We start from the raw sequence: 17,920 nt of genomic DNA, 5'->3' as shown, positions 1-17,920 counted from the left end.
GGGTTTCTGGATAATGGATCCCAAACCTGTATTCTGTAAAATAAGAAAATTGTCCAAGGGTTTTAATACTTGTGCAAGGCACTGTATAAGAATGTGTGAAGTCAGGGTAGTTCTTTCCCAGTAGTCGTATATGTCACTCCCTTAGCATTTTAGCAGATATGGGATCCGAGATGCAGAAACCCATAATCTAGAATCCTGTAATCCAGAAAACTCCAAATTACAGGAAGGTCATTTCCCATAGACACCATTATAATAAATAATTTAATATTTTGAAATGGTTTTTTTTCTGTAATATTTAGTGATGAGTGATTCTGTCCTGTTTTGCAGAAAAATTTGCGAAACTGCAAAAAAAAATTGCTAAAAAATTTTCAAAATGCATTGTAGTCAATGTGCGGCAAATTTTTTTTTGTCTGCATCAATTTTTCTTGCTCCAAATGCATTAGTCAAGTTTTTTCTTGTGGCAACTTTTTTTGTCTCTGTGACTTTTTTGTCCAAATACATTGAAATAAATGAGCGTTTTTCTTATGGCGACTTTTTTGTCCAAATGTATTAAAGTCAATGGGTGTTTTCTCTTATGGTGACTTTTTTGTCCAAATGCATTACAGTCAACGGGTGTTTTTATAATGGTGACTTTTTTGTCCAAACGCATTCAAGTCAATGGGTGTTTTTCGTATGATGACTTTTTATCACGGCCACATTTTTGTCTCGTTGACTTTTTTGTCGCGGAGCATTTTTCCTCTGCGTCAGTTTCATCAAAAAAGTTGCAGATGGCCAAATGCGAAATTTCGTCAGGAATCCATGGCTGGTGGAAAAAATTCACTCATCGCTAGTAATATTAAAAGAGTGCCTTGTGCTTGATCCCAGCAGGATGGTGTTTATTGCTTATAGATATTTCAGAGCCATGTAGAGTTCAGGTAAAGGGGTTTATTCTGATGTTTACATTTAGAGGGGTCAATAACACATCTGTTATTTCAGCACAGCTTTGCACTGATGATAAATATGTGTCAGTAGCTCTTTTATACTTACATAAATGTGGTCGGTGAAAATCATTCTTGTTTGTTTATATTCTGCCAACATATTTTTCAGTGTTTCACGAATGGTAACGCAATAGCCACTGTGGGAATAATACATGTTTCCCTAGCGGCCTTGCTTAGCAGCTTTATTTCTTCTCTTTATGTTCACGAATGCTTTACAGAAAGCTAAAATACCGTTTGACTTGCAGGACGAAGAGATCATGCTAAAAAAGCAATCTGCCAAGAAAAGTGAAAAGAGACGCACGGATGACCAATGAAGTGTTAAGACTTGTATGGGTGTCTAGAAAGGTAACAGCCTGTTACCCAATCTGAATTTTAAACCTTCTTAATATCCTCTATTACTGATCCTTGTAATGCAATACAATGTGAGGCACTGAAGGTGTGCAGGCATTAACTGGAGGTAATATTAATAATAAACTATCTCTAAGCTGAGCCAGACTGAAATTGTTAAATAATGGAACACTCAGGTTCCCAGCGCCCAGCACAGCAGAGCTCATCTGGACTGAAACATTTAGCAAGGAGATCGCCGTCCAAACCAATATAGAAATGTTGCAAATACAAGAAAGGAAAGAAACCTGAAACCTCATCTTGTGTGGTTCCTTTCATGTATTTGATTTCTAAATGACATTAGCCATATTATGAAGGCTTGCACTTTTCTGTGTGATGAAAGAGTTCTACCAGGCACTGTGCAGAATATAATTCCGCTTAATACGACTATAGGCATAATTTATCATACTCTTACCACATTGTTATATATTGTTTTCTCTTTAACTGATGTAGTTATCAAACAGATAACCCTCGTTTTGATGTAACCGATTATTTTCTGCACTATAAAGATTCATTCCAGGGTAGAAAAGAATGGTTTAAATCTGTTCTTCATATAAATCCATGGAGCATTATGTTTTCAGATGGGTGTTATTGCTAAGCACTATTGCCGACACAAAAGAAACAATGTAGCAGAAGTCAGTTCTGCTCCAAGCATGTTAAATCAGCTGGCTTCTACTACATTGTTTCAGTAGTCATAACCAGAAGTGCAAATAAATGTAAACAGCCAGAGAGATACCGCAGTCTGTCTTTTTTTGCAGATACTTCTGTCCGTTTACTGTTACTGTGTCTCATTATCCATTAAAATGAGAATGTTATAAGAAAAAATATGCAAATTACATTGAAAATATGAAGGTCATCTTGGCCTTAATGTAAGCACACAGCCTGCAGTCTATTATACCCTATGTATACTTCATTACAAGCTATTGTCCTGCATTATCAGCCTAGCTCAGCAAGGCTCTCTGCAATGTCTTTCAGCAGGTTTAGTGACTTGAAACCAAAACTGAACAGGAAAAAGTGGATGGTGAAAGCCTTATATCAAATTTATTTATTTCAATATGCTCCTTAAACCTTTACAAAGATATTAACAAATGTTTTTTTTAATTTATTTTTTTATCTATATTAGAATTAGTATTAGTGATGGGCGAATTTGGGCCATTTCACTTCACCGAAAAATTAAGGAATTTCCTGTGAAATTCACGAAATGGCGAAAAATTTGCAAAACAGCGCTGGCGAATTTTCATGACTATTCCGCAAATTTATTTGTCGGTGGCGAATCGCAGGAATTCACCGCAAATTCGCACCTGGTGAATAAATTCACCCATCACAAATTAGTATTTTATGTTTAATCCTCCTTTAATTATTTGTTGGTACTGCTGCCAAAAGTAGCCATTTATGTCTTGGTGAAAGTTCCAGTTGTTTCTGTGCTTGCGTGGGTGGAATCTTGGGCCGAGTCTGGCTGTAACTGGACATAGTTAGAGTGGATTGGGACATGGCCAAAATTTCTAATTTTGTAATATTCTATCTGCCAGTATCGGGCTGGTTTTCTATTTGGGAATGTCAAGTCGGCAGATTTTATCAGCCTTTGTGTGACCAGCTTTATACCATTCTGCAATTAAATAATCAAATAATTCCAATTTTTCAAAACTATTCCCTTTTTCTCTGTAATAATAAAAGCGTACCTTGTACTTGATCCCAACTATGATATAATTAATCCTCACTAGAGGCAAAGCAATCCTATTGGGGTTAATTCATATTTAAATGATTATTTAGTAGATTTAAGGTATGATGATCCAAATTAAGGAAAGATCCCTTATCTGGAAAATCCCAGGTCCCGAGCATTCTGGATAACAAGTCTGATACCTGTACTATTAATAGGACATCACATTAACATTGTGGTGGAACAACATATAACATATGGATTTTATAGGGGTTTCTCTCATAGTTGAAAAATAAACTGTTTAATTATGAGGTTTTAATTCATTCAGCTTGTTGGCCCAAATGGCATTGTCTAACCAAAAAGCTTGTATTAATGGGGTTCTAAATGTATGGGGGAAATGTAATAGAATAGAAAATATGCGCCATGCATTTTTTATAACCATTTTTTATTTTCGCACATCATCATTATTAAGGTTTGTGGAGCCATAGTGCTATTTAACTGTTCATTCACCAGAGTACAAAAAAAAATGCACATTTTATAGTTTAGAGCCAGTGAACAGTTGCCACGCCACCTTTAAGCAGCTCTTAGATAAAGCTCTATGCGCTATTAAAATTCACAATGTAATAACTGACTAATGAGCAACATCACATTATGAAATGCCTTTTTAATTTTTTTTAAATTCCCCCATATTATTCACTACATATTGTTAGCAATGACGTGCAGGGAACTGAAGTTCAGCTTGGCAGAAGGTTTTGCAGAATTGTAAGTAAAATATATTAGAATGGAACCCTGTGATCTGTGGCAGTCCCTAGCAGCTCTTTGTATATCATCAGCATCGCCACATGCTATAGCCAGTAGGTACCGGCGGGTTGGTACCATTATTTTTATTCAGAGAAAGAAAAATGAGAAGTGGAGTAGTGGAGATGAGAATCTCTTTCACCTTGAAATGAACTTTTAGTAGAGAGTGATATTCTGAGACAATTTGCGATTGGTTTTCATTTTTAATAATTGGTGTTTTTTGAGTTATTTCGCTTTTTATTCAGCAGCTCTCTAGTTCGCATTTCAGCAATCTGGTTGATACCCTAGCAAGCATGCATTGATTAGAATAAGAGACTGGAATATGAATAGGAGAGGCCTGAACAGAAAGACGAGTAATAAAAAGTAGAAATAACAATAAATGTGTGGCCTTACAGAGCATTTGTTTTTTTTTAGATGGGGTCAGTGACCCCAATTTGGAAGCTGGAAAGAGTCAGAAGAAAAAGGCAAATAATTCAAAAACTTAAAAAAAGAAATCCAGTCTAAAAGTTGCTTAGAATTAGCCATGGAAACCAGTAACCCATGGTTACTGGGTTGATTGCTTTCAGTGTTCAACCTGCAGCTGGCTGAAAAAAGCTAATCACTGATTGGTTGCTATGGGTTACTGCCCAGGGGCAAATGAGCCCCACTAAAAGTCAACTTGAAGGTGAACCACTCCTTTAAATACATAAAATCTTTTAGTGCTGATGTGGCTTTAATCGTGCCGCTCTGCATGCTGCCAATAAACACATGGAACCCCAGGGATCAAAGAGAAACATGGAAACATCAAATCGCCACCATCGCCACAATAGAGCTTTGTTGTAGACTCTGCAGATTGTACAGTGATTGGTACTAAAAGGCTAAAGCTTGCGTATACTATGGGGCATATAGAAATAATATAGCGTCTGCCATATATGCCTTGGCTGAAAACTTAACAGGATTATGATATTGTTATATAAGTCAAGTTCTTCAATTCTTTACGATTGTCTTTTTAAAAGCAATTCTATGACATGCCTGCACGGTCATAAATCCTGGTGTTTATATGTTAGCCTGGTCCCCTTTTTATAGCCTCATACTCCAACACCAGCAGTGACCCTGCACTCATATCACTCAATTGCTGCTTGTACAATGGGTTTTGGTTTTAGATTTTTGTGGTTGGTGACATTAACATGTGCTGTAAAAGAATGACTTCTCTGTGCCCAGGAGCCCCGCTCAAGTCCCCACTTCCATTGCACCTCTTGCTCCTTAATAATGTTTTACCATCCATTTTATTTTTATTATTCTACATAAATGATTTCTAACTATGGAGCAGTGATTATCTTGTAAGGACAGATGTGTTCTATGTAAAGGTATTTTTCATTGGCTGCAAGTGATTTATATTATCTAGGGTTGTCACCTCACCCCTTTAAAACCAAACACATATGGAATTGACAGCCTGCAAGGCTAATTAGAAGTTAGATATTCATTTAGATGCATGCTGCAGACTGAACTGATTTATGTGCAACTGTGCATCATGCATCTAAGGGCTCTTACAGACAAGCGGTTTTACCTCCACTCCGGTTTCATGCATTCAGCCGCAGGGGAGCACAGGAGTAGACACACTGAATACTTTTCAATGTGACTGTACTCACACAGACGCATGTAAGCGCCAAATGCAGGTAACATGCAACATGCTGCGTCCCAACCTGCGTTCGGCGCTTACATGCGTCTGTGTGAGTACAGTCACATTGAAAGGAATTCAGTGTGTCTACTCCTGCGCTCCCCTGCGGCTGAATGCTTGAAAATGGAACGCAGGGGAGCGCAGGTAAAAACACTCGCCTGTAAGAGCCCTAAGGGTAGAACTACATGGGCGACTTTGGTGCGTTTCTTGCAGATCCGACGGACTGCATCAAAATGCAGGTGTCAAATTGGATAGATAAGAGATACAAATGTCGGATCTTGTCGCAGCATTCATCCGACACGACTGTCGGATGCAGACGCAGCATGCAGCGTCTGCACCCGACAGTCGTGTCGGATGAACGCTGCAACACCATCCGACATTGCTATTGCTTACCTTATTCTCCGTCGCATCCGATTTGATGCCTGCGTTTTGGGGCAGCGAGTCGGATCCGCCGGGAAACGGACCGAAGTTGCCCATGTAGTTCTACCCTTAATGAATTGCTAATTAGCCTTGCAGGCCATATGTGTTAGGGCTCTTACACACGGCCGTTCCGACCTGCGCTCCCCTGCGTTCCGTTTGTTGGCGTTCAGCCGCAGGGGAGCGCAGGAATAGACGCAAGTAATGATTTGAAATGGGGCTGTACTCACAGAACGCAGGAAAAATGCAGCATGTTGCGTCTGAACCTGCGTTCGGCGCCTACACGCGCCTGAGTGAGTACAGCCCCATTTCAAATCATTACTTGCGTCTATTCCTGCGCTCCCCTGCGGCTGAACGCCAACAAACGGAACGCAGGGGAGCGCAGGTCGGAACGGCTGTGTGTAAGAGCCCTTAAAGGGTGAGATGGCAACCCTATATTACTCACTATCACCATTGTGCAAATATCGACTGCTTTCTCTTACCAGACACACTGCCCCAACCACTGACATTCTAAGCTGATGCCATTCTCTCCACGCTCAATACTCAGAGGTACTTCATCATTATAATCATCATAATTTATTATTTAATTATTCAGTTATAGTTACATAGCACTTTACAATAATTCCAATAACAGGGGTGATAATTAAACAATAGCAAACAAGTAAGTGTTATAGCATAAACATAGAAAGAAATGCACTGAGTTCATTAACAGATGACTCTGATTTGCACTGCAGAGAGAAAGGTGTTTAGTTTCAGACCAATGCTATAATTACCCACTTGACACAGACCCCTAAAACAGCTGTAGAGTATTGTTTGTAGCATCTGGAAAATAGCAGCAAGTCATTTAGTAGCTTACATAGGAAGTTTACTGTGGATGATATTATCTTGTACTGTAAACATGTTGATTTGTATTCCTAACACATATAAGGGCTCACTCAATAATAACAACAGAGCAAAGTAATAGCACAAGAATACAGTTTACCCACCCACAATTACAATGTAATCACGTGTGCTCATAAATTGCCTGCACCACTTCTTGCACACAGTTTACAAATCCAGGCACAAAGACTGGTCTACTTTGGTAAAACATATGGAAGTTGATCGCTGCTTTGACAATGACTGGGCAACTTTCATAACTTCTGGCACAAGCAGCATCCTAAATCGTATTAACTTGTCATTCACAGCTATAAATCGGTTATGTGCGTAGGTGCAACACACTAATGGGGGAATGTAATAAAAGTCGGTAACGGAAAAAATATTTGCAATGCGAAAAGTTATGCCTTTGTGCCAACAAATTTGCCTTTGTGCGAATAATAGAGCTTTTGCGAACCCAGAAACTTTTTAGCGACCATTTCTGACAGGAGAAGAAGGTTTGCGATTTTTATAGTTTGTGAATGTAATAAAACTTCTTACCGAAACAGTTGTTGCTCCAAAAGATTATAATGCCTTCAAGCACTTCTTAAAAGTGGGCAATGTGCAATTAAAATTCGCAATGCGCAATTAAAATTCGCAATGCGCAATTAAAATTCACAATGCAATAACAGTTTAAGGAAGGATATTACATTCCAAATTTTAATTCATATTTGTGCAAATTGTTTTTCTCTTTGCGACTTTTATTACATTCATAAGGGAGAATACATAAGGGAGAAATGGAAATGCTACCTCCCCAATAGCGTTGTTAATTCTAGGGATGCACTGAATCCAGGAATCAGTTAGGGGTTTCAGCCAGGATTGGGATTTTTCAGCAGGATTTAGATTTGTCTGAATTTGGATTTCGGAATTGGCATATGCAGATTGCGGTTTGTAAACATTTTGCACCTAGAAGTGCAATTCTAGTTCATTCAGCTCATTGGTGCTAGGAGTGTGTATAGGTGCCAGTATCTTTGTGAATAGTACTTAAATGCATGCAATTTTGTGTGTGATTATGCAACATGCATGTGCACTTGGGATTGTAAATTATCCCTATATATACATATACATACAGTATATATCTCAGTGAGCATATAGAGTATATACAAATTCTATTTCTGTATTACAGCCCCTGTTTAAAGGGAATGTTCACCCTCATTTGTAAGAGAGGAGGTTACTGTGGTCAATGATGCTCACTGTGAGTGGGTATCTGCATTCAAAGAGCGGTGTTGTGATTTTGTATCTTTTACATATTTCCATATTTCTTATTGGACTAAAATTAGAATATGTTTATAGTAGCACAGATTTTCTATAGAAGTAACTTGCATGAAGGTGAGCAGAAAAAGTGCAGAGCAATTAAGCAGTAAAAGCTTTTTCTCTTTTCTAGACGCTCATACTTAACAAAACCCAATGTGCAGATGGTTTGTCGTTGCATTATGTAACAGTTCCTTGAAATATCCCCACGGTGGCCTTTATTGCATTATGGTAACTGGTATTATTAATGGACACAACAAATATTATTCATCCTGAGCCGTTCTTAGCAATATACCACCTGCATGGAAATGCTGACGAGATATGATTTATTGCTACTTCAACCTGGATTCATTTCTAAGTCAGAAAATCTTGTTTATATTTATTATTTTTACTTGTTGCTCAGCCGTCCAAGGTTTCTTTAAACAAAACATTGGCATGCAACCAGCTTTTTGGATTTTCTTGCATGAGTGGCCAGCCCTTGGCCTTGTTGTGGAAGATTTGAAAAGTGACAGAATAGCAGATGATCTCTTATGATGGCAAAGGTTACACTTGTACATTGTACGTGTTCTGGCAGATTTAAGGTGGGTAATTGTAGAAATGGGTACAGAATTGAAAATCCAAACGCAATGTGCCTACTTGCTCTCATCTATACTAGCACCAGGGGAAAAATTGCCTATTGCACCTACTTTCATGCATAAAGTGCATCTCATTGTGTTACAAGGGAGCTAACACCTGCTTTGGGCAGGCAGTAAGGACAGGGCTTTCCTTGTGTGTTGCTCTTGTTGTAGTTGTACCAGATGAATCACACACAAATGAAGCTCATGTAAGTGCCCAACCGTTCCTTCAAAGTTGAAAGTTGCAGAAAACAGAGACGCCAATGATTTTCACTGGTGAGTAAAGTACCTGCAAATATAGGTGCGTCTGCAGGCGGTGCAAACCTTTGGGTAGGACTACATCAACGTTTTCGCAGCAATCCGATGCACTGCGACTAAATGCCTGCGACAAGTCGTATGTGACAGAAATAGGGTAAGAGATAGATGAAGTTGCAGCATTGACTGTCAGATGCAGACGCTGCGCGCATCTGATACCTTCTGTACCGAAGGTAAATAATAGGAATGTCGGATGTTGTCGCAGCATGCATCCGATACTACATGACTGTCGGATGAAGACGCAACATGCAGTGTCCGCATCCAACAGTTGTGTCATGTCAGATTCAAGCTGCAACAACGTCCGACATTCCTATTACTTACCTTAGATTCGGCGCATCCGACGTCACATATGGGCTTCCTCTCGTCGTGTCGGAATGGAAGGTATCGGATGTCAAAATGCCTGTATAGTTCTATCCTTATGAAAAGAATAAGTAGAATGTTTTATTTTAATTCAGTCACTACAAATAACATTAATTTGTGTCATAAACAAATATTTGCACGTAGGTGACTATTACCCCTTATTCTGTATGTACAGTTTGTAGGCTTTGGCTTTATTGCACACATACAAAAAAGAAATAACAGTATACAAGTATAGTGAAAAACATTTAATCAGCATTGTAAAAAAAAAAAAAAAAAATATATAGTGAATAAAGTACCCCCTCTTGTAAAATATAAGGATATTATAAGTTACCGAGGAGTTTCATGACCATATAAAAACACGAGGCCGAAGGCCGAGTGTTTTTATACAGGTCATGGAACTCCGAGGTTACTTTTAATATCCTTATATTTTACAACTGGGGGTACTTTATTTATTATAATACACAAGTTTCAGTAAGTCATGTGACTGAAATTACATCAGAACTCACCGTTTATAACTGATCACATCAGAACTCACCGTTTATAAGGATATAATTTACAAGATATTCATGGCTTTTGTGTATTATATATATATATATATATATATATATAATCACACCAAGAAATGAATAGGCCTTTCAAGCCTTGACATATAACGTTCAGTTAGGGGACTATTTATAAAATAGTATCAAATATTATTAACACTCTCCCCCAAAAAATATGTTGCCCCAAAAAGCAATCTTAATCAATTACAAAGATTTGATATGCTGCATCTTCCTGGGCTTGAAGTATGTTCAAAAGACAATAGAATAAAAAAATAAATAAAACTCACAAAAAAAAAGAAACACTCAGTTGTGTTTAAAAAAATGTATATAAACACACAGGTTCTGTTATCCAGAATGCTCAGGACCTGGGGTTTTCTGGATAAGGGATCTTTCCATAATTTGGATCTTCATACCTTAAATTTACTAGAAAAATCATGGAAACATTAAATAAAACCAATCGTCTGGTTTTGCTTCCAATAAGGATTAATTATACCTTAATATGGATCAAGTACAAGCTACTGTTTTATTATTACGGAGAAAAAGGAAATCATTTTTAAAATCTTGGATTATTTGATTAAAATGGGGTTTATGGGAGACAGCCTTTCCGTAATTCAGCGTTTACTGGATAATGGGTTTCCAGATAACTGATCCAATACCTGTACATGTTTTACGTGCTCATCGTGTGTTTGTAAAAACATAATGAAATGCTCATACAGCCCTGAAGCCCCATATTTTTATTACACCTATGGATTTATGGCTAGTTATCTTAAAAAATAAACTTGTTATTGGTGTTAATACTAAATCACCTGCACCAAGCAGCAGGTGTGCAAATAGCGGTGATTAAAATGTACATAATGTATTAATGTATTATCGCTCCAGTGACAACTATCGAGCACATATCCAAAGCTGATAGCAAACACACTGCAAGAAAAAAAAAAAAGGACTTTTGCTTTAAAGAAAATATACAGAATACAAATACAATTCACATTCATTGTGAATTGTGTTCATTGTCAGTGTTACTGGACCTTTAAACCTCATATTAAAAAGAGTTTTTTATTGGTTCATATTCAAAAAAAGACGTTGAATTAATTACAATTGGCAGCAGAATTGGTTCTTAAAGTTCACCACTGAAATGCAAACCTTCTGCAGGGTTTTACCAGCTTTCTGGCTTTTTGGTGTGGAATTACAGTGTGCAAAGGTTAAGCTCTGAGAATTTGCAGTAGTGCTTAATACACGTTATGGCTGGCAACCGAAGTTCGCAAAACTTTCAAATACCTTTGGAAAAATTATTTTGTATAATCAGCTGGAGATTCTATATCGTATATTTTGAATTTCAGGACCTATTATGTGATGCCTCTCCCCATCACCCGTGATTTTCAACATTTCAAACTCTATCGCCGTTAGATTTTTGTAAATAGTTTCACGCGTGTATATAAAAAAAGAGTAGTTTGTGTTTATGAAATCACTTAGTTTTATGGCTCATTAAGCGTTAACTGGGAAAGTTTTGCAAACATTGCCTCTTGGTGGGGAAGAAGGGAACATGGACACCTCTGGTTTAATAGCTGTTAACAGAGTTTGTCACCTCTGATTGAAATTACTGTAAAACATCTGTTCGCAGCTTTTTTTTCCTGCTGTACAATAAATGACCTGCTTTAAAACTAGAAGGTATTTGCACAGTCGCAGCCAATTAGGAAACTGAATTTCAATGCAAAGCCGGAGAATAACGATTTTTTTACACTCGCCTAGGTAATCGTCGGTATAGTAGTCGAATGCAAGTAGAACTTTTATATGTGTGACTGGTGGAAGAGTTGCAGTTGCTACAGCAGAGGCAGTTACTTGCATCAAAGTACAGGTACGGGACCAGTTATCCAGAATGCTCAGGACCTGGGGTTTTCCAGATTATGGAGCGAATTTGGATCTCCATACTTTAGGTTTTCTTAAAAATTATTCAAATATTAAATAAACTCAATAGGATTCTTTTGCCTCCAATGAGGATTCATTTAATCCTAGTTGGAGATCAAGGACAAGGTACTGTTTTATTATTATAGAGAACATTTTTAATTATTTGATTATAATGGTGTCTAAGGAAGATGGCCTTGATGTAAATCAGAGCTTTCCAGATAACGGATCCCATGCCTATATCATAATATTTATATCATTATGTTTTTATATGTACTGTGATTTATTGGCACGGTGGTTAATAAATATTGCCTTTTTATCTATATACAAATTGATTCAAATATTTGATCATCACCTAGCCGGTTCAAAGAGCATAAATCCCTTTTGTATATAGTCTTTTGTTTAATGTGACTGATACTCTTTTGGTAATTTCCGGTTTATGGATTATTGAATTATTGCTCAGATTACAAATTAAATTTTTATCATAATATTTACCTTCAGGCCAACAAAATAAAAATAACAATCGATAAAGCATCTGTGATGGTGCCTACCTACTTTATTAATACAGGAAAAAGTTGAACACACATTGCCTATTGCCCCAAGGGCTCATTACTCTGATATTTTGAACCGTATGGCCAAACTGGTTAATCTCAAAACAATGAATGCTGCTTTACTTTCAGTCGGAAAAGTTTAGTCCAAGCATTCGGTTACACATATGGCGGTTTAATAAAGGCATCATTCTATCTACACTGCCTACATCTGCTGTGCTTCTTTCAAGCAGGAATAGAGAAAAAGGGAGACATTCATCTGCCCGAAAAACGATTTAATGTGCGTTTCCGTACAGCCCGTGTGCCTAGAAACGGATCAGTGCAGCTCATGGTTGTGACTGATGTGTTTCAAATGAAGATTTATCTGTGTGTGTCTGCTTTTGGATCAGCTCAAGTGACTCCCTTGCTTCGGTTACATTCCACATGCCTTTATCTTTGATACTACATTTTTATCTGTGATCAAAATGAGATTCACTCTGATTTATATTAAAGGGAACCTAGCGTGTCCACTATAGGGTACATAGAATGAGATTCATGATTTTTGTACACTTACAGGAGCCTATTTACCGTACTAGTTTTCAAAGTCAAGGAAAAAAACTCAAACGCCAAAAAAAGCTTAAAACTAGCTTTTTGAAGAAAAACAAAAGACGGAATATTCCTGTGCACGTTTTTTTGAGCGGAAAAAAAGTCACACACCCCCGAAAATCACATTGTTCCATTCATTTTCAACAGGGCTAAAAAACTTGAATGTTTTGATGAACTGCGATAGGAAAAAAAAGGTAACATTGGTAGAGACAATTCCCATTATCTTCTATTGATCCTCACCAGCTTTTACATGCTGAGTTTTTTTCTAGCGACTTTTCTCTGTTTTTTCCTTTTAATAAATATCGACATTTTGAGGTTCCCAGGAATCATGAAAAAAATTATGAATTTTGATGAACTGGCCCCACAGTGTATGGTATTAAAAACAAACAAAACAAGAACCTTGCTATGAGACAGAGAGCACGGAGTATAGGTTACCCCACTTATAGGGGCAAATTCACTATGTGCCGAAGCGCCTAACGCTAGTGTCAATTCACTAGCGTTGGGCATTTTTGTTACTTCGCAAATTCACTAATGGACGCTGGCGTAACTTCGCTGGTGTAACTTCGCACCCTTACGCCTGGCGAATTTGCGCAATGGACGTAACTACGCAAATTCACTAACGTGCGCATTGTACTGAACGCTACCTTTTACGCTAGACTTCCTTCGCCACCTCAGACCAGGCGAAGCGCAATAGAGTAGAAAGGGATTTCTTCAAAAAAAGTAAAAAATTTTTCTAAGTCCCAAAAAACGCTGGCGTTTTTTCTATATTATGGGTGATAGGCTGAAAAAGATCGAAAAATTTTTTGGGGCTCCCCTCCTTCCCCCCTACATTTCCTAACTCATGGCAACTTAACTATACAGGGGGCACATGTGTAGGGCAAAATAAAAATTTTATTTGATGTTTTGAAGGTTTCCCAGGCATTTGTAGTGCTGCTACATATTCCTACATTGAAATTTGAATTTAGCGCCATATGCAAATTAACCATCGCTAGCGTAACTTCGGTTCGCTTAGCGAATCAACCATACGCTACCCCTTGGCGCAACTACGGATTTTAGTGAATTAGTGGAGTGCTGGCGAAACTACGCCTGGCGAAGTGCGGTGAAGTTACGCCTGGCGCAACTACGAATCTTAGTGAATGTCCCACATAGTGATTTTGTACATAAAGCCACATGGGAACTTACAGAATTAACAATTGCAATATGCTCTAACAATAAGTACAGGTATGAGACCTGTTATCCAGATTGCTTGGGGCCTGGGGTTTTCCAGATAACGGATCTTTCCTTAATTTGGATCTTCATACCCTAAGGGGCACATTTACGATGGGTCGAATATCGAGGGTTAATTAACCCTCGATATTTGACCATCGAAGTAAAATCCTTCGACTTCGAATATCGAAGTCGAAGGATTTACCGCAATTAGTTCGATCGAATGATTCGAAGGATTTTAATCCATCGATCGAACGGTTTTCCTTCAATCAGAAATTGCTAGGAAAGCTTATTGGGAAGGTCCCCATAGGCTAACATTGGTGCTCGGTAGGTTTTAGCTGGCGAAGTAGGTGGTCGAAATTTTTTTTAAGAGATAGTACAGGTCGACAGGTCGAATAGTCGAACGATTTTTAGTTCGATTCGTAGTCGAAGGTCGAAGTAGCCAATTCGATGGTCAAAGTAGCCAAAAAAAACCTTCGAAATTCAAAGTATTTTTCATTCTAATCCTTCACTCGAGCTAAGTAAATGTGCCCCCGAGTCTACTAGAAAATCATTGAAACAGTAAATACACCCAATAGAATTGTTTTGCCTGCAACAACAAGGATTAATTATGTTTTGGTTTGGATCAAGTAGAAGGTACTGTTTATTATTACACGGAAAAAGGAAAGCATTTTTAAAAATGTGGATTATTTGGATTAAACAAAATCTATAGGAGACAGCCTTTCTGTAATTTAAAGCTTTCTGGATAACACATATTTTACCTATATGAGTTCCTGAATAAATTGGTTCTGAGTTTTCAAAACATCTACAGGAATAGCAATTTACCCCACTTCACTGAACTGTGAGACCCTGAAATACCTTCAGCGTCTCAAGGTTGATATGTTTTGGAACATGGCGCCCATTCTAAAACAGAGCAGTGACCAGCATGGACTGGTATCAGTCCCCAGAGTGACGGCTGAGCAGAACTGACCTACATCCGTGCCAGCACTTAATAGCGAGAAACAACAATTCCTCTCATAGTGTGTTTTCTTATTGCGTATCAGACATGCTTGGGCTCTCAAAATTCCATGTTTTATGGATTTCACAATGTGTGTATTATTCCTTAATACATTTTTAGGAGAAAGGAGAACATTCTGTTTACTTGTTTCACGTACTTTCATTTCCAGGCTTTCGTAGAAAAAATATTTGGTTTTTAAGAACAGCTTTATGATTGATGGAACTGCATCCCTGCGGGTTTCATTACCATAATACTGAAAGGACGTCTTCCTAATTGAGCGCAGCAATATACCCTTTACACCATTTAAAGAGACATTCCTGCAGAAAAAGCGTTTGGCGAAAGGATGGAAGTATTTGCACACATGTTAAAGTTTCCAAGCGAATGTCAGTAAAGATGTGGAACAGTGGGCAAATGCGGAGAAGTCCAGTGAGTAGTGGTATTGTTGCTCCGCAGAAAGGTTCTGTTGTGTAACACATGGAATGGAATTTGTTTTCCAATATGTCAAGTCACCTTTGAATGTTAATGACCATTTCATAGCAGGGTGATTGTGTAAGACTTCCCTCAGTACCATCCCATGCAAAGCATCTGACATCGGGAATCAGAACTAAAAATAAACACATTTGCTAGAAATGTGACAAACATTATGACACACATGTTATGATCTGAACCGAGTGTGTTTTTATTGCTGTTGTTTTCTTTGGCTTCCTGTATTTTGGTTATTATGGTTCAGCCATTTTTTATGTTTTTTACCTTCCTTTCTCAGTTGTATGTAAATAGTTTCTTATGAGAAGGCAGAGCAGTACATCTTTAACTGAAGGCATAAAGTCTTAGGATAGGACTGTCTAACTGGGAGCCTGTAAGCTGAATGTGGACCTTCCAAGAGATTATTATGGCCTTTAGACTGCTTAAAAGCTCCACTGACCTCTTTGAATCACATCTGTTTATAATAGTCTGGAAACTGGACATGTAAAATAGAATATAACTGACCATCTATAAAGCAATTATTGGACAGCACCATCTTATTTTATAATAATATTGGATAACAAAACAAGGCTCTAAGGCAGTTGTCCCCAACCAGTGGCTCACGAGCAGCAAGTTGCTCACCAGCCCCATGGATGCTGCTCCCAGTGGCCTCAATTCCTGGCTTGGAGGAAAGTTTTGGTTGCATAAAAAACAGGTGTACTGCAAAACAAAGCCTCCTGTAGGCTGACAATCCACATAGGGGGCATCAATAGCCAATCAAAGCCCTTATTTGGCATCTCCAGGAACATTTTCATTCTTGTGTTGCTCCTCAACTCTTCTTACAATTGAGTGTGGCTCATGGGTAAAATAGGTTGGGAACCCCTGCTCCTGGGCTTTAAACATGACTGTGCGTCAGCTTTTCTGTTACAGGAACATCTTTATTGTCTGGTGCAGTGTGACCAGGGAGTTGTGTCTCCCTATTGTGGAACGTGTACAGTTGAGTTAAAGTTCTAATTGTCTTGGACTTTCCTGCATACTAATAGTATCCTTTTCCATTTTAGCTATGAAATGATGCTCCACCAGCCTCCACTTCCTACACGGCTATATACCGCAGGGAAAATGAGGGACTTTTGGGGGCAGATGTGTTTCACTTACACTACCATAATGCCCCTAAAAATCCTTATTGTTCTTGCAGTTTTCTTCAGAATCTCTGGGACCCACACTGGAACAGAGCAAAGAAGAAGCTTGAATGCCTGAACAGCCATTTTTCTTTTCATCATTTGCAAAAAGGAACTTAAATAAAAGTAATAAATAAAATAATTTGCAGAAATTGGGTGGATTATAAGGGATGTGCAGAATCTTTCATTAACAGATGGGATGATTATATTCTCTCTTCTGACAATGACAAATTGTCTTTGCATATTTCAGTAAACATTTAAATGTAATAAGAAATACATCTAATAAGACATAATAAGAATACAAATATATTACAAATTTGTGTACAAGATTTTACTTCCAGCTAGTTAATGTGTGGGAAGCTATAGGGAAACTTTTGACCGATCAGCTACAACTAAAACTGCAAGCTGAAACAGTAATGCCTACAAAATATAAAGATGGGGGAAAAAAGAAATAGCTATGTAAACAAATATTTGACTACAAGTATGAGACCTGTTATCCAGAATACCTGAGGTTTTCTGAATGAGCAGTCTTTCCAAAATCTGGATACCTTAAAAAAAAAATGTAAACATTAATTAATCCCAATTGTTTTGCTTCCAATAAAGGTTCATTAAATCTTAGTTTGGATCAAGTACAAGGCACTGTTTTATTATTACAGAGAAAACTTTGAATTATTTCAGTAAAATGGATCTTATGGGAGACAGCCTTCCCCCAATTCAGGGCTTTCTGGATAATGGGTTTTTGGATAACCAATCTCACACCTGTATTAAAATTGCGGTAGCCGGAGGTGCAGTTTTTTCCAGATAAACTACGATGTCCCGCATCACTCAGCAACATTAGGTGTTACTGTTAAACAAGACAGCAGTTATGTAAAAAAAATGATAGCTTATTAGTAAACCAATGTTTCAGTTTCCACTTTTTTAATGGATGGAATTCTACCTTAATAAGGAGAGGTAGTGCCTTTCACTATTTGTATAAATATATAAATTTGGATCCAACGTAGTCATCTTTGTTCCCCTTGAGATTTGTTGCTCTCTGCTCTATAGTTCACCCTTCAGGCAACAGCAGAATGAAATCAATCTGCTATGGATGTCAGTGCTAGTGTTTCACGGCCGGCTTTATTTGCTTCCCCTACATGATGAACAGGTGAGGAGCTGGAGCAT

At 37.9% G+C, this 17,920-nt stretch overlaps 1 long non-coding RNA gene across 1 annotated transcript; it reads left to right on the top strand.

Moving 5' to 3' along the window:
* The first annotated feature begins 593 nt into the window (after positions 1-593).
* On the top strand, positions 594-17,377 carry LOC121398316. The gene is made up of 2 exons (XR_005964240.1): positions 594-1,322; positions 16,643-17,377. It is a non-coding gene; the product is annotated as an uncharacterized LOC121398316 (long non-coding RNA).
* The last annotated feature ends 543 nt before the right edge of the window (positions 17,378-17,920 follow it).

This window comes from Xenopus laevis, chromosome 9_10L (genome assembly GCF_017654675.1).
Source record: "Xenopus laevis strain J_2021 chromosome 9_10L, Xenopus_laevis_v10.1, whole genome shotgun sequence".
NCBI classification, from domain to species: Eukaryota; Metazoa; Chordata; class Amphibia; order Anura; family Pipidae; genus Xenopus; species Xenopus laevis.
The sequence above is the reverse complement of the archived record's forward strand: the minus strand, read 5'-3'. Positions and strand labels throughout refer to the sequence as shown.